The following is a 25597-nucleotide window of genomic DNA, read 5'->3' as shown; positions in this document are numbered from 1 at the left end:
AGAAACTAAGACTGGGAAAAATTTTTATCACGTTTGGATATCATGTGTGAGATTCACAATTTTGTCTGATTCTTACAGAGGGCTTAGGATGCCCAGATATGCTTTTTCTCATTTGCCTAACATATTTTTATTTTTAAAGTAAAAGTTTAAATGAAACATTAGATTTTTATATACCTTTTAAAAATGTGATATCTATATCGGTATACTTAGAGAAATGTACACAAATTATCAAAAACATACATTCTGAACAATTTTCTGAATGTGAAATGAACATCCTAATAAAAAAATAGAATTAGTGCCATATGGATCCAAAATTTGCTTCTTATAATTAATGAACTTAAAGATACCGCTTAAATTTTTAGAATGTTAGGATGGAAAAAACTTTTCAAACGGTGTCTCAAAATTCAGAAACCATAAATAAATTTGATAAAAGTTACTACATAGACTATTAAACACATAAATAAATATTAAAATATGTCATAATCAAAGTCAAATAAAAATGGAAAAATACATTTGTAGCCAATATCATAGATTAGAAATGAATTTCCTAAATTATAGATACATACACCAATAAACCAATAGAAAAAATGGCAAATAAGTAGACAATTCAGAGAAAATAAAATGCAAATGACCCTTGGACATGTAAAAATATCACCTATCAGAGAATTTAAAATTAAGACCACACTAAGCAACAAATTTCATAATAATTTGGTGAAAAAAGAAAAGTTTGATCAAACTGTTCTACTTGTCAAAGCTTTATATCATATATTGCTGACAGTATGCTTTGGTACATCCCTAATGAAAGGCAGTATGTTTACAGACAAACACTCTTACTAAGAGTGCTGCAATTCTACTCCTTGGAATTATCCTATTGATGTATTATAGTCGCACACATATAAAATAACACAGAGGAACACTTATTGCAAAACTTTATAACAACTAAAAATAGGAAACGAGCTAATGTCCATTAAACTAGAGAAGATCTGGAAAGCTGTAAAAGACTATGTGGTTGGTGAGACATTGTTCAGGAGTTGGTGGAGGTCTCACTGCAGAAGCAGAGATTGGACACAACCTTTTCTTTTGCTATTATGTTGAAAATATATGCATGGAGAAAAATAACATATAAATAAACTTCTGCCTCTGAAATATTTCTGTTCTGCACCCCCTTGCAGTCAGAAATACTATCTAGAGTTTTACCATCAATTTTATTTCTCATACTGTATTTTAATTTTGCCTTTTTATTTTGTAAGTAGTAATCATACGGTGTATAATCTATGTGTGTGGCTTCCTTTATTTTTAAAATGTTATGATACATAGTAGATATATATATTTATGGAGTACATGAAATGTTTTGATACAGGCATGCAATATGAAATGAGACCATCATATAGAGAATGGGATATTCATCTCCTCAAGAATTTATCCTAGGTGGCTCCTTTTAAATAATGACATGTTTGTGAGATTAATCTATAGGTTGTTGTGTTTTATTGTTTATTCCTTTGTATATATACACATATTATATTGAGTGAATATAGTATAATGTACTCATTATAATTTTGGTGACCATCTAGATATGTTTGATAGAAATATCTGGATAGTTTCCAGTTTGGGACTGTTGAGAATATATACTGCTTAAAGATACATAATGCTGGTATGATCATTCTAGTGAATAAATTTTTGTGAAAATATGCATGTGTATCTGTTGCTTATACACCCACAAGTGGACTTTCTTGTTCTCTCCATGTCTATCTGAACCCAAAGAATTACTTTTTCAAAAATTAAAATTTGAAGTAAACAAATAGAAATAAATAAAAACATAAAAAATTAATAGCAAGACCATATCAGCTTATGATTTGTAAGAGTTCTACTTGCTCTGGACTTCATCTTTCAAAAGTCATAGAAAAAATACTTACTTTTAGAATTAATAACTATACAATTTGTCTTCTTGATGTCCATCATATTTTTCCTAGTGATTCAACATGTTAATTTTCTTTGTAAAGATCACTGAAGAAAATTTGCCATGTGATTCACATCCCTAGCTAATATTTATCTGTTGTGTGATGACATGAGAATAAATACAAATTATTTTGATAGACGAACTTACATTTATGCAAATAACTTGAAGTCCTTAGTGCTGAACTTATTCTTTTACTTGAGGCTTTTCCCTGTATGTTTATTTGCTTATATATCTTCTACTGGTTATATGAATTGATTTTTTCCCCTGCCCTCTGCTTTTTTAAAAAATATTCCCAGTGGCCATGAGAGTCATTTCTTGGGAAACATTGTATATAGTATATGGTTGATGGTTCAGGCAGAAGCAACAGTCCATAAAGAGTCAGAATACATAGTTTAAGGAAGGATCATCTTTACTGCTTTTCTGACCCTGATGGCAGCCTCCAAATCATCCAAAGCTCTTCTCTTAAAATTGCCCCTGGAATATGGGCTTCTCATATTCAGTTGCTTAGAAATATATGGATATCTGTCTTCTCTCAGTTTTACATTGAATTTCTCGTCATTTGTTATGGAAACTTTTATATAAAAAAGAAACAAACAGGTCTACTCCTTTAAATCTCACATACTTGAGGAATGTAAAGGTGCCAGATGATTATTCTACCTATCTATTTGAATTCCTGCATATTACTTGAAGACTTTTAATAAGAAATTGATCCCAACTCTATACTACCATTTTAGGAATATGTTATGGCTTTATGAGTAGTTTTGTTGTATGTATTAAATAAAATTTAAACCTTTAACTTGTATTTATCCATTTATCTATTTGCATTTGAATGAACCACATAGTAAAGGAAGAAAGAAAAACGATATATAATTACAAATGCCAAAAAAAAAGATAGTAATTCAATACGTTTCTACTTTATGTAAAAATAAGCAATTGTGGAATTGTTCAAGATACATTTATTGTATTTTAGTACAACCATTGTATTGATTTTTTGTTAGTATTTTCCTAGGTCAAAGCTAGGGCTGCCTTTATCTCCTCTTTGGCAATGTCCACATCTAAAAGCACCACACCATAGCCAGTGATCACAGGCAATTCAAAGGTGTATTAGTCAAGTATCTGCCAAGCAATGGAGCTCCTGCAAGAGGAGCTCCACCAGGGAGTATTGACTTCTAGACTCTCTAATGTTCTGGAGGAGGGTGGAGAGCCCGTGAAAAATGAAGGAGGAAGAGAAGAAGGAGGGGAAGAGGGATGGGGCTTCATAGCAGAAGTGAGTAGGTCTGAGGAGTCTGAAGGTGTCTACCCTGACAAATGTAAAGGGTTTAATCAGATTTTATCTTGTCTGTTAGTGACTTTTCACCTTCAACTTTATTTCTCCATATATACAGCATACATGCAGACACATACAATATTGCATTTCCTGCTTCTCCCTTCATTTTCATTTGCTCACTTGAAAGACCAAAGGTGAAATGTGGTATATTTGTGTGCTAATTTGTTTCTTCTTTTAACTAGAGAAAATTTTGAAGTGTTTATATTTTGGGTAAGGTGTGAGTCATCAACAAAGTGTTAAAATATTTAGATGTACTACCTTTCTTAGGCCTTATAATTAACATTAATTTATTTTATATTTTATTTTGTGTTATCAGTTGTGATCTCTTTTGATAATTTATTAAATGACTAGAATATTAAAAAGTACATAATTTCAGAACATAGCATTGCCTTGAATATCAAACCATCTGTATATTTATTCATATTGTCACCTTAAGACAGAAATTTTTACTTGGAAAACAGCATATGAGGATGAGCATCATGTGGGAGCATTGCTCATAAATTATAAACTCTGGTAGCTATTTATTAAATTACAGTGAAAAATGTCATAAATCTTGTTTGTCCTTGTTAATTGGGATATGTGTTTGGCACCAAAATGTTGAAATTAAATACCTTATTTTCAGTGTTTATCTTACCTGATGAGTTTTGTGCTGGTTGTGATTATTGACCAATCTCTCTATTCCGACTCTCCTATCCGTTGACTTCTCTTCCAGGCTCTCAGAACCCTTTCAATATGGATTATCCTTCTTCATCCATTGAATACTGGTATTCACTAATGTTCTATTTTTTTACTTGAGGGCAGAACCGGGTTTGAGTGTCAGTCTGTCTTCCATTGTACATTTACATGTCTGGTGTGTAATAGAGGCTATGCATATTTTATTTTTTAAAAGGACAACACTTCAGATCCATTCATAAAAGCACATTAAGGGATAAATGTTTTGTATTCCCAGAGAAAAGAGAATAATTAGGTCAGTCATTGCAATCATCTCTTCTGTTTTCCTGTATGTGTATGTGTGTGTATAGGGGGGATGTACATGTACGTGTCCAATCTCCCTTTGCACTAAGGCCACTTTTATGACCTGTGTATTAAAATAAATCATTTTCCTGATTTAAACCTTCAGTGATACCCTGTCACATTTTAAATTATTTTCTCCATCATAAGTTGGTCTATGTCAACTACTATTTCTTCATCTCTCAGAACTCCCTAAACACAACTGCCTATGGTTACTTAAACATGCAGTGCCTCCATAATCCTAATAATAAATAATAAATTAGATATGTATTATTTATGTAGACATTTATTATGGGCACAATAATAATAAGTTAAACATTTATTAGGCAATTATTTTAGTTCGATTCTGCACAACCAGACTCAGCAACAAGTTGTGAGTGCAAGCAGTTTATTTGGGAGTTGATATCAGAAAATACAGGAATGGAAAAATGATACAGGGAAAAGAATGAAGCAAAAAAAAAAATATATCCAACAAATTACTACTGTGGACAACGGAAGCTTAATCCCACATAATGTCCAGTCTAGCTAAGATAAGAAAGCAGGGTATTTTTACATTAACTCCTGTCATCTGTAGGGTTTATTAATTCTCTGGAATGCTAGTAAATTGCTAATTTATCAGAAGTTAGGGAAAGCCTTTAGTCAAAAACATTCCAGTACTGGCCTCTTTGAAGTGTTAAGATTTGAGTAGATAGAGGTGAGATGTTGAAAATGTCTTCTCAAATAATATTATTATACATTGTACAGCAGTTTTTAATTACTTATTTGCATATGTGTCTACCCCAGTAAATTGAAATTCCCAGAGGAAACAAAGTATGTTTTTTTATTTATCTCTGTATCCTCTATATTCTAACTCAACAAATGCCTACTGAACGAACTGAAATATAAGAAAATGAAAGCAATAGGCCCTTGTGATCCCTATTAATTTCTTAGCATCATAAAACAGCACATCAGCCGTATGTGTGTGTATGTTTATGTGTGTGTGTGCGTGTGTGTGTCTGTGTGAGGGAGAGAGAGAAAGAGAATGCATGTTTTCAGAATCAGCATATAAAATAAGATCTGTAATAGAAGTCACAATTATTTTTGGTTTCTCTTTTAAAATAGGAGGGAAAGAAGACTGATGGTAAATTTGTAAGTCTAGTCTTACTTAACCTGTGCTAAAACTAGGGATTGTGTGCTCCAGTTTTCAGTGCTGCACTGGACAGACAGTGAGTCATCAGGTATGGACTTAACTGTCTGGCTACAAGTTCAATAAACATCTTAGTTCAATTACTTAAATTGGTAATAAACACTGTGTGCGGTAAGCAGCATGAAATCACTAGCTGATGGGCACCTATGACACAGAAGATATTTTCCTGAAGCTTTCAATAATGAAAAAGAATAAGTTTAAGAAAGAGGGAAGAGAATAGCAAAGAAAGGAAACTGATGAAAATAAAGTATGCTAATTTTCCTTTTAAAACTAGATGCTTAACTTTCTGATAATTTTCAATCCAGCCCAAATAAAGTTTGAACTTCAAAAATCACAAAATATACCCATTCCAAATTACTTCTGCTTTATTTATATAATTACTATGGAAAACACAGATGTACAATACAGTTAATAACTTAAGGAGTTTTGTTAGAGTATGTTGCATGAAAAAGGAGGCATACTTTCTAATTACTTCTGAAATCAATGTTGTTCTCTTTTCCTCTCTGATATGCATTAATATTCCCTCAAATTTCTCTCCAACACTAGAGACTGAGAAATACAAGAGAGGTAGAAAGAAGCATACATTAAATAGCTTTAGGCTAAAGAAAATTAAAATCTTAATGCAACATTAAATATCAACAGAATTTTGTGATGTTGCCATATGAATGAACTGAATTACACAAATGTAAGCAAAGTGATGACAGGCATCTAGGAAACTTAAGAATTTACTCAGATGTAAAAAACATTTATGAAGAAGAAAAAAGGAGAATTCTTAATTATATTATTTTAATTGATTGCATAATTGGTTTAGTTTTATGTTCAGTGATATTTTAATTTGATTTGGTTCAAGGATTAAAGATTTTGTATAGCCACAGAAGCAACTCTTTTGAAAAAGAAAACAGTAATAATTTAAAATTTTAGTTAAAAAGGTAGCATGTAGCTGTATGAATTATTTGTATTAACTCACAAATCTTTTAGTTTTGGAAAATACTCCCGGAAAGAATTTTTATTTATCTTTGGAAGTTTTATGATCAAATAAATATCATGCCTTTCCTCACAACTGTATCCATCTTCAAATCAGTGGAGTTAGCAAGTAAAGATTGAAATGTATGGCTTATTATTGATAAAGTAGGAATAAGGATATAACTTAGGTGTATTAGTAAAAGTACTTGCTAAAACCTCAGTCTTAAGGTTTTAGACAGATTTACATACCCAGTCCATTTCACAATTGCACAACCATGGGCCTTGGCAATTTGAGAGCTTCCTACATGGAAGAGTAAAAAATAATTGTGTCCTCTTTCCAAGCTGGCCCCAAAGTCAGCCCTATATCTAAGCTGAACAAGATTAATACCTTCACTCAATTTGCCAATCAAGACATTGTGACGTGAGAGGTCATAAGTGTTATATTCACTCCATGTTTCAAAAAGACAGGGGTGCTACTTAGCATTGTGGGAAGGGCAGTTTCAGCAATTGTTCAAGACTGTTTTGAACATGGCTGAGGAGTTAGCTTTTTGACCCCTGCTGAATAAATGACAATTGACATTGTAAATGTCTTCCATGTTAAGAGAATGTATCTTACAGGGTTAGCTGATAAAACAAATCATACTACATGTATTGGACTCCAAACAATTTTACCAACTGCTTTGGAAAATGTAACAATTAAATTTATTTAGATTTTTTCTGTTTTTTTTTTTCTTCTCCTTTCTGCTTTCTTAGATTATTAAAAATCATAAATGTAAATCCCAAAGCAGTATGCCTTACATCTACCTCGTTGTCTAAAACTATGAACTCCCCAACACAGATTCTGGAGTACCAAAATACATCATAGCTGCTACTAGTTAGGTGCTCCTAATTTAAGTACTTCCTTCCAGAAACCTGTTAAGCTACTGTTATTTCAATGACTATAAAAGCTTTACCATTTTATTTGGAATAAATATTATCTTTGAATATCCATAATAATTTTATAATTGTATAATGGTTTTTACATGTTTCATTGTCAGTGCTATTTTTAAATTACGAGAAATTTCCCTCTCTCTCTTTGTGTATGTGTCTCTGTGTGTATGTGTTTATGTATCTCTATATGTATATGAAACAGGAAAGTTGTATATATTCATATATATATACACACACACACACACACACAGACACATATATATATGGAAAAAGTTTTCCTTTTATTCCATTGTATACACTTTGCCCTTTGAGTCAACACAATCTTCTTAAAAGTTACCTTAAAACAAAAACCTGGTATTCAAGTCTGGGCCTTGTAGTTCACGCCTGTAATTCTAGCACATTGGGAGGTGGAGGTAGGCAGATGACTCGAGCCTAGGACTTTGAGACCAGCCTAGGCAACATGGCAAAACTCCTTCTCCACAAAAAATACAAAAATTAGCCGGGCATGGTGGCAAGTGCCTGTAGTCCCAGGTACTTGGGAGGCTGAAGGGTGGGAGAATCACTTGAGCTCAGGAAGTCAAGGTGTGCCGTGTGTGGTGATAACACCACTGAACTCAGGCCTGGGTGACTGGAGTGAGACTCTATCTCAAAAACAAAACAAAACCCCCAAAACTAATAATTCAATACTATGATCATCTGCATTTGAGTGGAATTAACAAAATTCCACTCAAGTTTTTAACAAAATACTTGTTATACTTTATTTCATTCTTTATACTATGCATAAAGACATTTTTGTCACATTTGATTCTGGAATGTGTGACCCAGTAGGATGGCCAAATAAATAGGTTTTCATATTAAGTCTTTTATCCTCCAGTTATTGTAGATTTAACCTGTAACTTCAGGACGTACTGACCACTGGATGATTTTACTAGGTTTATTTAGTACTAGAAAACACCTGCAATTACTGGATGGTTTCATATTCTCTGCTGCCCCCAATCCTTACAATTTTCATTCTTTTGCCTGCAATATCTTTCCAGTGATCCTTCCTTGGTTATCTCTAATGTCATCCCCACATCTCAGCTTAAACTTCTTTTGGAAAACCTTCAGTGAAAAATCCCACTGTGCTCCTAACTCCTCAAGCAATGAACACACACAAATACACTCACTCACACACGTCAGAATGATAGATTCTTCCTTGTACCCTAGTAACATTTACATAATGATAGCATTTATTACAGTTCATTAAAATTTCATTTTTGTCTTCTGTCCATAGACTTCAAATTTCTTGAGGACAATGACTATTCAATTTGTCTTTGGGTCCCCATTGCACCTCATAGGGACCCAGGAATATAAATGCATGTTTAAATGCATTGATAAATTAGTAACTAGATCTAACCACTCTCCATATATTTCTTTTGATTAGTTATAATTTTATTGATATTAGTTGCATTCCAAAGATATTTCAAACAATTTTAAAGAATGTTTTTGCTTTGGCTGTTATTTTAAACTTACTTGAAAAAAAATTTCATATAAAACATCTACAGCACCTGTGTTAATACAAATATCTTCCCAACATTATTTGCATTCAAAGCTATTACTTCCTTGGAGCCACAGGAATAGAGTTGTGTCTCGTGTGATGCTGTCTTGAAGACTCGGGGTAATTCTGAACCATGAATTCATACTTTGAGTGTTATACGAAATCATCTGCTAAAAATGGGCAATGGACTCTTTATCATTATTTGGAAAATTACACAAAATTCAGAGTCTGAAGTTACATAGAGAAAATTGTATGTGCTTTAAAGGAATTGAGAATCAGTGGGCTCTATGAAAAGAGAACGTAATTAGGAGTTCAAAGCCCTATTTGTTTTTTGTTTTCCACTATAAAATTTCATATTATTAGAGGCCAAGGAAAATGGATCAAAATATCAAAAATATTTTGCCAATATACACCACTGTGGAAACCAGTGCAAGAATCCAGCCACAACATCAAGATCCTACACAGAGCCTTGGCCCTCTGAAAGCACCCAGAAATGAAGCCAATTGACTATACTCAACTCCCACCACAGTTAAAGGAATGCCACCCCTCTTGGATGAGAAAGAATCAATGCAAGAACTCTGGCAATTCAAAAAGCCAATGTCTCCTTACCTCCAGAAGAGTCCACTAGCTTCCCAGCAATTGTTCTTAACTAAATTGAAATGATTGAAAGACAGACATAGAATTCAGAACTTGGATGGCAAAGAAGCTCAAGATTGAAGAGCAAGTTGAAACCAAATCCAAGAAATCCAGTAAAACTACCCAAAAGCTGAAAAACAACATAGCCATTTTAAGAAGGATCCAAAGTGAAGTTTTGAAACTGAAAATTTCACTATAAGAATTTCAGAATACAATCAGAAGTGCTAACAGCAGACTAGAACAAGCTGAGGAAAAAATCTTAGAGCTTGAAGATTTGTTCTTCCAATCAAATCGGTAAGATAAAAATAAAGATTAAAAATAAAGAATATAGAATGAGCAAAACCTCTGAGAAACATGGGATTATGTAAAAAGACCAAACCTATGACACATTGGCATTCCCGAGAGAGAGAAAGAGAGAGGAAGGAACTTACAACATCTATGCCAATGTGTCATCTTCCATAAAAAGTTCCCTACATATATTCATAGAATATGTGTCACATTCCATTAAAATTACCCCTGCATAGCAAAAGAAACCATCAATGGTGTAAACAGATAACCTACAGAATGGGAGATTTCCACAAACTGTTTATCCAACAAAGATCTAATATCTAGAATGTATAAGGAGCTTAAACAAATCAACAAGCTAAAAACAAATAACACAGCTGGGCACAGTGGCTCATGCCTGTAATTCCAGCACTTTCGGATGCCAAGGTGGGTGCACTGTTTGAGGTTAGGAGTTTGAGACTAGCTTGGGCAACATAACGAGACTCCCATTTCTACAAAAAATAAAAAATAAAAATTAGCCAGCCATAGTGGAATGTACCTGTAATCCCAGCTACTGGGGAGGCTGAAGTGGTAAGATTATTTGAGTCCAGGAGGTAGAGGCATTTTTATTTTAAAAATAATTTGCTAATTTCTCCACTTTAGTTTTGTAGTTGTAAGCACAATATTTCTTTATAGAGGCATTTATTTTTGTCAGAATTGGCAGCTCTGATTCATTGAAGTCAACTCTACCTAACCTGATGTGTCTAACATATTTTTTTCAGCTAATTACAGGCTGCATGAATAGTCCAAGTCAAACAAGTCTGGTATATACACAATACCAAGAAACCAAGTTGGTTTGATTTCAAGCTCAAATATTTACTAGCAATTCAGATGTTTCTCCTGATTTAAACATGTAAATATACAACAATCGATTAGGTATACTCACTTGATGACTGACTTCTCTAAAATGAAACTATAATGAACTCATCACCCTTACAACCCAGGTTCCAAACCGGCAACAAATTGAAAAGAGCAAATTAAAATAAAAGCTACACATTTGAACTATTCCTACTCAGTGACTGGAACCAGATTTAACTGAATTACCTATTTCTGATTCAAATAAAAAACTGCTATGAATATTTTATGAGCAAATGTTTGTGAGAATGCACTTTTTCAAGTCAGTTGAGGATCACCCAAGAGCATAGTTACTGCTGAATCATAGGGTAAGACCATGTTTAGCTTCTTAAGAAGCTACCAAATTGTCTTGTAAAGTGGTGTAGCATCTTATATTCTTACCAGCACTCAATAGATATTTCTGTTACTCAACGTCCTTCGTATCAATTGATATTTTCTCTTTTTCAATTGACATTAGCAATGCTAGTAGGTGTGTAGTAGCATCATTATTTAAATTTGCAATATCCTAATGACAAGGTGTATAGAATATATTTCTATATGTTTAATTGCTATCTGTATATTTTCTTTCAAGTCTGTTAAATATTTTGCCCATCCTTTAACTGGGTTGCTTATTTTCTTATTGTTGAGTTTAAGAGATCTGCATATATGTTGTATACAAGTCCTTTGTTCAGATGTGTGTTTTCACTGATATTTTCTTCCAGTCTATGGTTTGTCTTTCATTCTCTCCACAGTGACTTTCATAAAGAGGATTTTACTTTTAATAAAATCTAATTCATCAAAATTTTTTTTTTTTTAGGTGCTATGCCTTTAAGGTTGTATCTAAAACTCATCACCAAACTCAAGGTCACATAATTTTTCTGCTATGTTTGTTTTATTCTAGAAATTTATAGTTTTGTATTTTATATGTAAGTCTTAGATTCATTTTAAGTGTTTTTTAATGTCGCAAAGTCTCTGTCTAGGTTCTATTTTTGTGTGGGAAAGCCCAATTGTATTATTTGACTCTGTATTCAGTTCCATCAATCTATAAATTTATTCTTTTGCCAATACTATCCTGTTTTGATTGCTGTGGTTTTATACTAGTTATTAATGTAAGTCCTCAGATGTTGTTTTTATTCAGCATTGTGTTTGTTTTTCTAGGTTTTTCCCCCTTCCATATTAACTTTATAATCAGTTTTTCAGTATCTATAAATAGTTTCCTGAGATTTTGATCAAGATTGTTTTGTATCCATTGATCACATTCCTTCAATAGGTGATTCGATAAACTGTGGCATATCCATAAAATGGAATATTATTAAATTATTAAAAGAAAGAATGTATTGAGCCACAGCAAGACATAAAGGAAACTTACATGCACTTTGCTAAGTGAAAGAAGCTTGTCTGTAAAAGCTACACATGTGATTCTAATCTTATCACATTTTGGAAAAGGCAAACCCATAATGATGATAAGAAAGTCGTTGGTTTTCAGGAGTTCGACAGGATGGGAAGAGAGTTGAATTGGTGAAGTGTAGTGAATTTTTTAAAGCAGTAAAACTGTTATGCATGTCACCATCATTGTGGATATGTACATCTAAATGTTAGATCAAACTAAATGTTGTCAGATTTGTCTTTCCTTCTTTGTTTCTCTTCCAATGAAAAAGACCCTCATAATTGGCCTCCTGACTCCCTGTGCTTTCTGTCTCCTGGACAACTTTTTGGGTACCCTAGTTTTCATCTACCTTCAGCTTCAGGCTGAGTTCTCACTTATTTGTGTGCCTCTTTCTTTGTTTTTTCACTGGTGTTGCAAGGATTCATGGAGATAGCTTCTACATATTTTGAAACGAGCAAATGCATTTAAAAAATCTGTAGTTTTAGGATCTAGTTATTATAAAACAAAAGAGTTTCTCATAACTTCTAGTTATTCCAAAGAATATCTCTAGGACTTTTAAAAATGCTTAATGTTCATTCAGTGTAATTTGTAAAAATGTTAGCTTTCCTTTTGTTCATGTTGTTAATATATGTTTTCCACCTTTTATTCCCAAATTTTCTGTGTTCTTACATTTTAGCTTCAATTCTGTTGAAGAAGATATAGCTAGAAGATATAGAATCTATGTAAGAAAATTTGCTCTAACTTGTGTGGGTTTGTAGAATGTGGTCTGGATAACATAACTGTGAATGTTTTCTATGTGCTGATGATAACTAATCCAGATAATTTCTTAGATTGTCCCTGAAAAATTGCCAGGCTCAGCGTGCTGGGAACTCACCATTGCAGTAGGAAACAAATGAAAACAAATGGGCATTGATTTTCAGGGGTCATATCAGTTCTGGGTGGTTGAAGAGTTTAAAATAGTTATCAAAATATTTTCTGTGTGATAATTTGAAGTAATTAAATATGAACTGTGTGATTTAGGTGTGTACGAATTAGTACTTATCTATGATAATAGAACAATTAGTATTTAAAGAATTTTAATCAGAAAGTCAATCTTTCACACTTGACAACTTAGCACTTACTTTTCATTTCTTTTAAAATCTCCAAGAAGAATTTGAATATTAGCATAACAGGTGATAGGATTATTTTAAATTGGTAAAATAGTGTTCAGTATAGATGGGTGAGGAGGATTGTGTAGATCTAAGCTTCCTTGTATGAATGAGATGTAGGTATCAGACACACTTGGCAGTATCATGTCATTGTTCAGTCTCTTCTCATTACTTCCTTCTTCAAGTAGCTTGCCCTAGGTGGTGTCATCTTATGCATCAGTGCTTTTTACCTTCATGAGCAGCGCCAATATCATTCCTTTTAAATTGCTTCTTTTCGCCCAACCTAATTTGCTATATTTCAACCCCAATAAAGGCAGGTTCTATATCAGTTCTCACTTTTTATTCCCATTTTTGCACAATGACAGGTACATAGCAGGCACTTGATAAACAATGATTGTATTAATAAATCAACACTTATTTCATATTGACATAAATATTACTGTTATAGATATCTGATTCGTAAAGGCTTCCAAACACTCACATTATAAATTTGCTCCATTCTATCTGCACATTGTAAATATGTTTCGTTTTTTCTTTTAAAAGGTATCAAAATAAAACACTTGCCTAAAGTGAATTAGAACAAGTATTTAAATCATCCATTTCAGCCTTAACCATGAGTAATTTTATTTGAACAATCTCCTTTCACTGTAATCATAGTAAGATATATATAGTAGAATATATCATACTATAAAGTGGCACAGGCAACATGACTTTCAAACACTTAATGTCCAGCATTTTTAAAACCATGTCCAAAAGGCATGAAAATTACAGTATATCATCCTCACTTTTAGGTCCACACAACCAAGTTAAAGCAGAGCAAGATATGTGCACAAATAACAGACTAACACTAGACAGGGTATAGAGCTACAGTTCCTTTAGTCCATATTTAGCTAGCAACATGTGTTCTGCCTTAAGAAATGTCCAAAACTCAGTTGTACTATTGAGGGTACACTTAGTATTTTGGATGAAAAAAGTTATCTGTTAATAAAATGTATTAGTCACAATGTTTGCTTGTTAAACAGTAAGCCATTAAGCATAATATATTCTCAGTGTCGCAGATTTTCATTAATTAAAGCATATCAATTTTACTATGTCCTTCTAATGCTTCCTGACTTTAGTTCTGCTTCGCAGGGTGCCTGCGCCTTTTCAACTTGCCTCTTGCTCTCAGCTATGATTTGAGAAAGTTAATAAGCTAGTTTGAATGTATGTGTAGAAATTAAAAGGAATTAAAAAATCCTGAGTCCAAGGAAGATGCAGAGTGAATAAAAGAGGAGAGTCATCTTTTAATTTCTCATTGACAAAAAAAAAAAAAAGCTAATACGGAGAAAGAATTAAGCAAATATAATTCAAATGGAAATTTCTATAATGCCCTGTTGCATCCAGAGGCAGACCTAATATTATACCCTTTACTCTGAGTCTTCTAATGAAAAAGAGAGAGAGAAAAAATGCTTTTGCAGTCTTATCCCAATCGTAGCCTTGAAGTTTTTCTTGGATCAGAATTAAGAGATTACAAACCTGACCTCATTTCTAGCCTAAAGCTTGAGACGAACAAAGTGGTATGAGCCATGGGAATTACTTAGACAAAAATTCTGTTAACTTACTCTTGGAACTATTCAACAGAAAAGGAAGAAAGAAGTAATCCTGTCCCAGCCAAGCTCCATTCTTTGCTTTCATTGAATAAACAGTTAGATATTGAGATTTCAACACCACTGTCCACATGTCTGACTCCAACTGTAGAAATACAAAGAACATTTGTTGCCACTAAGAAAATATAGAACAATTTTCAAATTAGTCACCATGCTAAATAATAACCCGACTTGAATAAAAATGTTGTATAATACAGAACATAATTAAAAATAAAAATAAGGCAGAGTACAAATCCCACTCTAAAATGAATTTACCATAGAAAACTCAACTGGAAACAGCGGGACCCTGGCAGAGACCTACTCCTGAGGACTTGGAGCCCCACAGAAAGGGTAGGTGGAAGTGCTTCTTTGCTTCCCCTCTCCACTTTGACGATCTTCTTACTGTCAAAAAGTTGTGGAGTCTCTCTGCTCTTGTGAACCAGGGAAACACTGGTGGTATGTGATTTGAGAAGTTCTCAGGGACAGAGATCTGGGTGGCCAGCAAGTGGAGGCATGCCTGCACTCCTCTGAGACCCGAACTGGGATGGCAGACACCAACCCGGTTGAGCACCTATTGCGAGACACTGTTCTGCCTGGGATTTCTCTGCCCTTTAGTCACCATACCATCAGATCCCTCAGAAACGTACCCCAAACCCACTCTGACATGGCAAGTACAAGGGACTGGTTGTTCCCCAGGGTGTGAGCTACCCATAAGGGAGGAAGTATAGTTCTGCAGCCCATCAGAGCCCCACTGGGATGAAGAAAACACAGATATGGTGGCAATCTCTGAAGAGAACAACAGTGATACCCTGGCATAGACATAGAGAGGGTGTCATCTCACACACCCCATACATTGCTATGGACACAGCAGTGCTTCTTCCTGCTAAAGGCCAGCATGTTCTCTGAGTGAAGAGAAAGCATTTTTTATGTTATTTATTTATTTATTTTATCTTTTTATTTTTTGTGACACCTCCACTTCCACTGAAAGTGAGCCTTTGCCACTTGAACTTACATGGAGGGCAGGGTCCAACTTCTCTTCCCTACACAGAGCAACAGTGTCCCAGCAATGGAGGACAGACATGTCAAAAGGTTGGCTGCCTTGGACTGGGGAAGAGGCTTTGCCCCAAGAACATTTTGGTGCTGGCCCTCAGAGAGTTATGTCTTCAGCCCATAAGCACACTGTGATTGGAAACCAAAGGATGAATTCTCTATGAACTTTGGTTGTAAGCCCTGCAACAGGGGCACAATAGGGAAGTGGATTGCATTCCTGCCAGTTCACAGTGAATAGCTATTACTCCATCAAGCCCCTTCCTGCAAGACCTAAGTTCATCCTAACACAGTCTCCCTCATTCCTCTTATTCCTGTATCCCCACATTCCTGCACCCCTATCAGAGTGAGAGCCTCCATTCAACATCAGCCTACCTGAGCTGGAACTGGATTTTACTCTAAGGGCCACCTACAGTGTGGCAGTCTGAACTATACCACCAAATAAAAACTTGCTATCAGAAAGACTTAGTGCTAGTCTAAAAGATAAGCTTCCTGAGACCTCCCCACCCTCAGCCCTACAGGTGATAATATTGGCTCATACATCCAAACCATCATTACAACAAGCAGTCTCTGAGAAAGCCATTGCACAGAAGCTATCAACAACCAAGAAACCCATACAGATCTCAACCCACTGAAAGCACCCAGAAATAAAGCTAAATGATCGTATGCAACGTACACCACAGTCATACCCCCAAAGGAAGCAAGAATTTTAAAAAAGTAAATGTCCTATTCAAATGATAGTAAGTTCAAAAATAAGAAGTGACAGCCTGCTCAGAAGACAATGAATCAGCACAAGAACTGTGTTGGTGCTAAAAGTTAGAGTGTCTTGACACCTCCAAAGGATCTCATCATCTTTCTAGCAGTAGATCCTAACCAAACCAAAAAATTTGAAGTGACAAGGAATTCAAAAAATCAATAGCAAGGAAACTCAACAAGATCCATGAGCAAGTGGAAATCCAATACACACACACAAAAAAAGAAAACGAATTTAGGAAATGAAAGCTGAGATAGCTATATTTAAAAAAGAAACAATAAATCATATTTCAGGAATTGAAAAATTCACTAAAGGCATTTCAAAATACAATTGGATGCTTTAACAATAGACTAGATAAAGCAGAATTTATTTCAGGACTGTAGATTTATCTTTTACATTAACCCAGTCATAAAGAAAAAATAATTCTAAAAACTAAACAAAATCTTCGAGAAATATGGGATTATATAAAGCAATAAAACTTATGTTGTATTGCCATTCCTGGGAGAAAAGAAGATAAAGCAAACAAGTTGGAAAATATGTTTGAGGTAATAATTTAGTTAAATGTTTCTAATCCTGATAGAGAGATCAACATCCAGATACAGGAAGTACACAGAACACCTGCAATATAATATACAAGATGACCACACTGAAGAGTTAAAGTCATCAGTATATCCAAGGTTAGTATGAACATGCAAACACTAAGGGAATTAGTCACCACCAGGCTGAAACTACAACAAATACTCAAAGGAATTCTAAACATGAAAGAAGGATACTTGCTATCATAATAAAATACTTGCTACCAGAAATGGAAAAAAAGATACTTGTTACCATAAAAGCACATGTAAGTACAAAGCTCACAGACACTGTAAAGCAATTACACAAATCCACTAGCTAACATCATTATAACAAGGACAAAACTTCACATATCAATATTAGCTGTGAACATAAATCACCTAACTGACCTAAATGATCTACTTAGACAAAGCGTGGCAAATTGGCAAAAAACAAGACTCAACATTTGGTTGTCTTCAAGAGATTCATATGTAATGAAATTCATAGGCTAAAAGTAAAGGTATGGCGAATGACCTATCACGTAAATAGAATACAAGAAACAGCATATGTTGCTATTCTTGTATGAAATAAGACAGAATTTAAATAAAAAATAGTAAAAAAAAAAAAAAAGACAAAGAAGAACATTATATAGTGGCAAAGGATTCAATTTAACACAAAGGTTTGGCTATCCTAAATACATATGCACGCAAAGTTGAATCACCCATATGTATAAAACAAATACTACTGGCCCTCAGAAAATAGATAGACAGACATACAATAATAGTGGAGGACTTCAAAACCCCACTGACAGCACTAAGACAAATAATTGAGGCACCAAACTAACAAAGAAACTCTAAACTTAAATTGGACTCTTTATCAAATGAAGCTGATAGACATCTACAGCATACTTCACCCAACAACCACAGAATATACATTTTTTTCTTAATCTGCACAGGGAATATTCTCTAAAATTGAGTACATGCTTGGTCATAAAGCAAGTCTCAATAAATTTTTAAAAATCAAATCCATATCAAGCATATATTCTCAGACCACAGTGGAATGAAACTAGAAATCAATGCCAAGAGGAACTCTCCAAACTACACAAGTATATAGAAACTAAACAATTTGCTCTTGTGTGACTTTTGGGTAAATAATTAAACTGAGGTAGGAATCAAGTAGTTTTTAAAACAAATGAAAATAGAGATACAACAGATACAACATACCACATCCCATGGGATACAGTAAGAGGAAAGCTTATAGTACTAAATGCCTACATCAAAATAATGGCAAGATTTCACAATCTAATGTTTCACTTAAAGAAATTAGAAAATCAAGAACAAGCCAAACTCAAAGCTAACAAAAGAAAATAAATAACAAATATGAGAGCAGAACTAAATGAAATAGATCCCCCAAAACCATGCAAAGGATCAGTGAAACAAAAAGTTGGTTCTTTTCTAGGATAAACAAAATAAATAGATCACAAGCTAAATTAACAGAGAATAAAAGAAAGAATATTCAAAAAGCAGATCAAAAATGACAACGGTAACATTACAATTGATAAAAAATATCCTCAGAGGCTATTATGAACATCTCTATTTGTGCACACTAGAAAATCTAGAATAAATTGATAAATTACTGAAAACACACAGCTTTCCAAGACTGAAGTAGAAAAAAAGTTGAAATCCTCAACAGCCCAATTATGAATCATGAATTATGAAACTGGAACAGTAACAAAAAATAAGTTGAATTCTAACAGGTGTTTAAAAAAAAAAAAAAACAGACTTGGTGCCAATCTTACTAAAACTGTTCCAAAAAATTTAAAAGGAGGGATTCCTGTTTAACTCATTCTATGAAACAAGTATTAACCCGATACCAAACTCTGGTAAGAACACAGCAAAAAAAGGAAACTACAGGCCAGTATCTCTGATGAGCACAGATGCAAAAATCCTCAACAAAATACAACAAATCAACTCTGGCTACATATATATAGCCAATCATGGTGGCACATTCCTTTAGTCTCAGCTACTCAGAAGGCTAAAGTGGGAGTATCAGTTGGGCCCAGGAGGTTGTGACCAAACTGAGTTGTGATTGTGCCACTGCACTCTAGACTGGGTGAGAGAGCAAGAACCAGTCTGAAAAGAAAAAAAGAAAAAAGAAAAAGATAATTTATCTTTTCATCTCATTTATGCGAGTGTTTCTGGAATGTAATGATGCTTCAAAATATGCAAATCAATAAATGTGATTTACCACATGAATAGAATTCAAAACAAAAACCATGTGATCATTTCAATAGAAACAAAGAAGCATTTGATAAAATCTAACATCCCTTCATGATTAAAAAAAACAAAAAAACTCACCAAACTAGGCATCAAAGGAACTCAAAATAATAAGCAATTTATGACACATATACAGCCGTCATACTGAAGAGGCAAAAGTTGAAAGCATTTCCCTTAAGAACTGGAACAAGACAAAGATGTTGACTCTCACCACTCCCATGCAACATAGTACTAGAAATCCTTGCCAGAGCAAATAGGCAAAAAAAAAAAAAAAGAAATAAAAGACTTTCAAATTAGAAAAGAGGAAGTAAAACTACCTCTGTCCTCTGATGACATAATCCTCTACCGAAAAACTCCTAAGAATTAAGAGACACCTACATCTGATAAATGAATCCAATAAAACTTCAGGATGCAATATCAATATACAAAGTCAGTAACATTTATATACATCTACAATATTCAAGCTGATAACCAAATGAAGAATTCAATAACACTGACACTATCCACACAAAAAATAAAATACCTAGGAATGCATTCAACTAAGGAGGTGAAGGATCTCTACAAGAATATGTACAAAACACTGCTGAAAGAAATCATAGATGACACAAACAAATGAAAAAATATTCTATGATCATGAATCAGAAGAATCAATATTGTTAAATGACCATACTTCCCAAAGCAATCTACAGATTCAATCCAATACCTATCAAATTAGCAATCTCATCTTTTCGGATAATGAGAACAAAAACTATTCTAAAATTCAAATGGAACCTGTAAGGTTCTTGTATCCATTCAAACCCTGAGAGTGTGTCAACAATTTTTAAAATGTGGTACATACACACCATGTGCCACAGCCATGTTATGGAATGCTACACGGCCATAAAATAATGGAATATCCTTCACATATCCTTCACAGCAACATGGGTGCAGCTGGAAAACATAATTTTAAGCAAATTAATGCAGAAACACTAAGTCAAATACTGCAGGTTCTCACTTGTGAGTTAAAAAATGGGTATACATGAGCATAAAGATGGAAACAATAGATACTGGGTACCCCTAAATGGGGAAGAGAAGAAGGAAGGCAAGGGTTGAAAAAACTACCTATTGTATTCTATGTCCACTATTTGGCTTATGGATTCACTAGAAACTCAGATACCAGCATTATGCAATACACCCATGTGACAAACCTGCACATGTACCCCCTGAATCCATTATTAATTAAAAAAAGAAAAGAAAAAGAAAACTCAAACACATTAGGGGAAAAAAACAGTTTCATCTATTTTCCAAAAAGGAATAGATGACATAATTACTAAATTGTTGAAATATTTATCAAAATGTGTTGATTCCACAGAAAGTTGGATTTATGGAATTATTTTTAAATTAAAATAAGTACTCATCTCTTTTCGGAAGTTCTCTTTTCCCCAAATGGTCTATGAATACTGATGCTTACTCACTTCAAAGTCCTGCTCCTAAATCTCTGATAGAAGAAAACCATAATATATTTTCCAGCCACTAACACTCTTTTTGTTGTTATTGTTTTTACAGCCATAGATACTATCCTTGTTAAAATATTATCTCCCAAGGCTACTTATATTCTCTGTCTGATATATCTCCCAGATGGGTCTTTCATGTTTCAACTGTACACTTAATATGACATAAAATTTATTCTAAAGTACACTCTTTCAGGATGAGTAGGTGGGGCTGTGGGAGTTGGAGAGAGTGAATTACTTCCAGCTGCACTCACATGCTAGTATTCTAGAAACAGATATCCGGATAATATCCACAGCCATCTAGATCCTAAAGTGGAGACCAGGTTATCAGTTCAGATTTCAACTGTGATATAATGGTTAAGAGCTAAAACCCTGGGGGCAAAACCGCTGATGCTGATGAGTCTTTATCTTGATAGCTGTGTGATTTGGTGGAAGTTACATAATCTTAGAGAGATTAGTTTAGTTTGGCTTAGTTTCTTCAGCTCTAAAATTAGGATATTAAGAGTCCTCATAGTGTCAATGGGAGTATTAAACTAGTTCATTATGAAAGAATTTAGAACAGTGCCTTATACATAGAAATGCCATGTAAATATTAGGTTTTAATCACTGTGAATTTTCCCTGGGTGGCCTTTGGTATGTTTCTTAATCTGTTTAAAATGTTCAACATGTAAATCCCTTTCCTCTCAGGAAGATACTTGTTCACTCTGAAATTTTTCTTAACTCTTCTGAGCTCTGCAATCCAATGTATTTCTGATGTGGTAACTTCTGTCTAGACACTAAAGTTCAATTTTTATTTTTATTTCACTTATTTATTTATTTGTCCAATTTAGAAGGTTCTGAAAGCTGCCTGTCAAAGATTCTTCTGAAAACAAACTTGCTGACTCCAAGTTGACAATTTTTAAAGAGCAGCTTCTCTAACAAATGTTCACCCAGAGCGGTACACAGCTACCTGAGACATTTTACAACATGGACATGTTTCAATACATGTTCTTAGTCAGCTCTTCATAAAAGCTGAAAGTGAACATTAGTGAAAACAGTGAGCTACAAACAAAGAGAGAGGGTCAACTATCTTCTTTTCAGAGGCAGATCAGAAAGATGCCAGAATTTTTGTACAAAGCATCTCAACCCTGCTCCAGCATTTGGAAAATCGCTCTATTGAGACTGGAAAACATAATTTAATTTATAATTATCGATCACGTGAACTATTAAAGAACCTCACAATAATACCTTTCAAATGCCCAACATTGAGCGCACGAGATTTTGAAGTAAACATTGTAAATTTATATATTAGATATGATTATTTAGTGCTATTAATTTAATATTACAGGTTGTGAACCAGATTTAGCAAAATTTACCATTCTTATATTCAGTGACTAAAAATTTTAGTGATTTCTTATGTCAAATATTATGATTAAAGTTAATGATCAGAAGAATATTTCCCTTCTTTTTCAGGTATTCCATTTATTATAAGTTTTATAATTAAGTATGTGTCAAGAAAAAAATGACTGCTAATATACCACTCAGCGAAATGTATATTGTCTCTTCTACCAGCTTCCAAAACCAATCTCACCTGCACAGATCATTTTACAATGTTTTGCTCATCTAAACACAATCCATTTTTCCTTTCATATAAACATGTAAACCTTGGTAGTTCTACAATATCCAGAGCTGTAAAGAATTTTATGCAGAAATGAAACAAAAACTATATATTGAACAGTATTCATCATCACTTATGTGCATTTTTATCTTCTTTGATCTTGTTTTTTTTTAATGTCAACTTTATTCTAAAAAAGTGAAACCCAACACTCATGAACTAATAGCAGTTTTGTTACTTTATTGCATGGAATCCTAAAACAAACAACTAAAAATCTGCTAGCTGTAAGACACAGGAGTTGCAAACACATGGATAATTATCTCAGCATGGTATAGTTTCCCCTAAATGCATTTAGAATATCTGATTCCTTTAAACGGCAGGAGAAAAGATGGCATCTTTCACTTCATATCTGGATGATTAGTCTTATGTAGACACAGTCTGATTTCTAGCTTTGCTATTCACAATATAAAGAGGATACATACACTTTCAGTGTAGCTAACATGAGTATTTTTAAAAGTCATATCCACTTTCACTATGAAAGGCTATTAAATACCCATGTTCAATCTCTCTGTGCCATCATCATCAGCTACCACTTATGGAGCACCCACGGGTACTGTGCTAGACAACAAAGGGACATTTTAAATCCTTCTTAAGTTTCAGTTAATCTGCACAGATTTATTCCAACGACATGTACACTAAAGCACTTCTGTGAAAAAATACAATTTACCATTTCTTAGTGCTTATTGTAACAAAGAAAATGTCTTTTTGTTGTTGCTGTTTTTTTTTTTTTAAATCAGCCCATTCAGAAACACTGAGGAAAACTAGAAGCATAATTGCATTCCATAGCTCCTTCTTACCTCATGCCTCTGTCACTTCTGTGTGTGTGTTTTTTTTTGTTTTGTTTTGTTTTGTTTTTTTTGTTTTTGTTTTTGTTTTTTTGAGGCGGAGTCTCTCCCTGTTGCCCAGGCTGGAGTGCAGTGGCGCCATCTTGGCTCACTACAGCCTCTGCCTCCCAGGTTCAAGTGTTTCTCCTGCCTCAGCCTCACCGGCAGCTGAGACTACAAGTGCCCGCGACACTGCCTGGCTAACTTTTTGTATTTTTAGTAGAGACAGGTTTCACCGTGTTAGCCAGGATGGTCTCGATCTCCTGACCTTGTGATCTATCCGCCTGGGCCTCCCAAAGTGCTTCTGTCACTTTTTAAACAAATTTGACAATAAAAAACTAATAATAGCTGAGAAAGATTGAGAGCAGAAAGCTCTTAAAAGAAAAAAATAAATGTTTCCAAATTCTTACATTCCACAGTGAATTTACATTCACTGTGGATTTACACTCACTGTGGAATGTAAATTGTTTTTGTTGCTAGATTGAAAATCATATCATCAAATCACAAAATATGTATTTAGTTTTTGGTAAATTAAGAATGCATGGCCGGGCGCGGTGGCTCAAGCCTGTAATCCCAGCACTTTGGGAGGCCGAGACGGGCGGATCACGAGGTCAGGAGATGGAGACCATCCTGGCTAACACAGTGAAACCCCGTCTCTACTAAAAAATACAAAAAACTAGCCGGGCGAGGTGGCGGGCGCCTGTAGTCCCAGCTACTCGGGAGGCTGAGGCAGGAGAATGGCGTGAACCCGGGAGGCGGAGCTTGCAGTGAGCTGAGATCCGGCCACTGCACTCCAGCCTGGGCGGCAGAGCGAGACTCCGTCTCAAAAAAAAAAAAAAAAAAAAAAAAAAAAAAAAATGCATTATGATTAGTTTTCTGAAGAACATGAATATGTGGAATTCAAATAAGTTAACTCACACATTTTAAACTATTTTTGAAATGTATCTTCTTGGTTAGTATGACTTTTATTGACAAATTATAGATTTAAAAACAGTATTATAATTGTTTTATACACTGTGAAATCGTTAAATCAAGATAAATGACGTATGCCTCACCTCAAATGTTTAATAATTTTGTGATACAAATTTTTGAAATTTATTCTCAGTGAAATGTAAATGTTCAACACTCAATTATTAGGTATATTCACCAAGGTGTGGGATTGATCTCAAAAGAAAAGAAAAAAAATATCAAACATTTCTCCTAAGAATTTTCACCCTTCAGCTATCATCTTCCCATTATCCCTATCTTCCTAACCTCTGGTAACCACCTTTCTACTCTCTGCTTTCATGAGCTTTAGATGCCACAGGCAAGCCAAAACATACAGTGTTTGTCTTATTTCACTTATCAATATTTTTTCAAATGACAGAATTTCTTTTTAAGGCTGAATAGTATTCCATTGTGTATATATATGAGTTTTTTTTTTCCATTCATTTCTTGATGAACATTTAGGTTGAATTCATAACATGGATATTGTGAATAGTGCTGCCATGAACACAGGGGTGCAGATATATCTGACTTGTGTATTTTGTTCTATCAAGAAAGTTAACAATAGATTCAAGAAACAAACATAGATCCTATGTTTGAACTATATTGCCATTAATTTAGACAAAATAAATTTGCTGAGACATTTAGAGAATTATTATAAATCTCCATCATAATAAAAAGACAGAAATAAAAGAAACATCATAACATATGTTTAGTCAGGCATATCTACAAGTCACCAATATCCTGTTTTCTTGTGTTTAAAAGAACCCAAGATATTTGTATTTCCTCACCTTCTTGAAGTTAAACATAAGCATTTGACCTCCAGTGGGTAATGATATAATCAGAAATGTGTATCACTTACATTTGGAAGCATTTAGTTGGCATCCAGTTCTCCAGTCTGCTCTCCTTCTCCTGTGATAAAAGCAGAAGTACTGTTGATGTGGAAACACAACCCCCAGCTGCCCATGGAAAGTTGCTTAGACTTGCAGTGGACATTGCTTGAGGAAAAAACAAATGTGTTTGTTTTAAGCCACTGAAATTGTTGAGTTTGTTTTTAGGGCATAATCAAGCTATTCTGATAGAATGAGTACATTTAATAATTATAAGTCAAATTGCATATTCTTAACATGAAATATGTATTTATTATAGTT

The 25597-nt window shown here is 34.0% G+C and overlaps 1 long non-coding RNA gene across 1 annotated transcript in view; it reads right to left on the bottom strand.

Moving 5' to 3' along the window:
• The window catches only part of LOC126961647 (uncharacterized), a 76549-nt gene extending 51186 nt beyond the window's left edge, over nt 1-25363 (bottom strand). The window contains exon 1 of the long non-coding RNA XR_007728378.1: nt 25309-25363. This is a non-coding gene — a long non-coding RNA (uncharacterized LOC126961647). The remainder of the gene's footprint in view (nt 1-25308) is intronic.
• Between the last annotated feature and the right edge of the window lie 234 nt (nt 25364-25597).

The sequence above is a fragment of the Macaca thibetana genome, chromosome 8 (assembly GCF_024542745.1).
Source record: "Macaca thibetana thibetana isolate TM-01 chromosome 8, ASM2454274v1, whole genome shotgun sequence".
Taxonomy (NCBI): Eukaryota; Metazoa; Chordata; class Mammalia; order Primates; family Cercopithecidae; genus Macaca; species Macaca thibetana.
The sequence above is the reverse complement of the archived record's forward strand: the minus strand, read 5'-3'. Positions and strand labels throughout refer to the sequence as shown.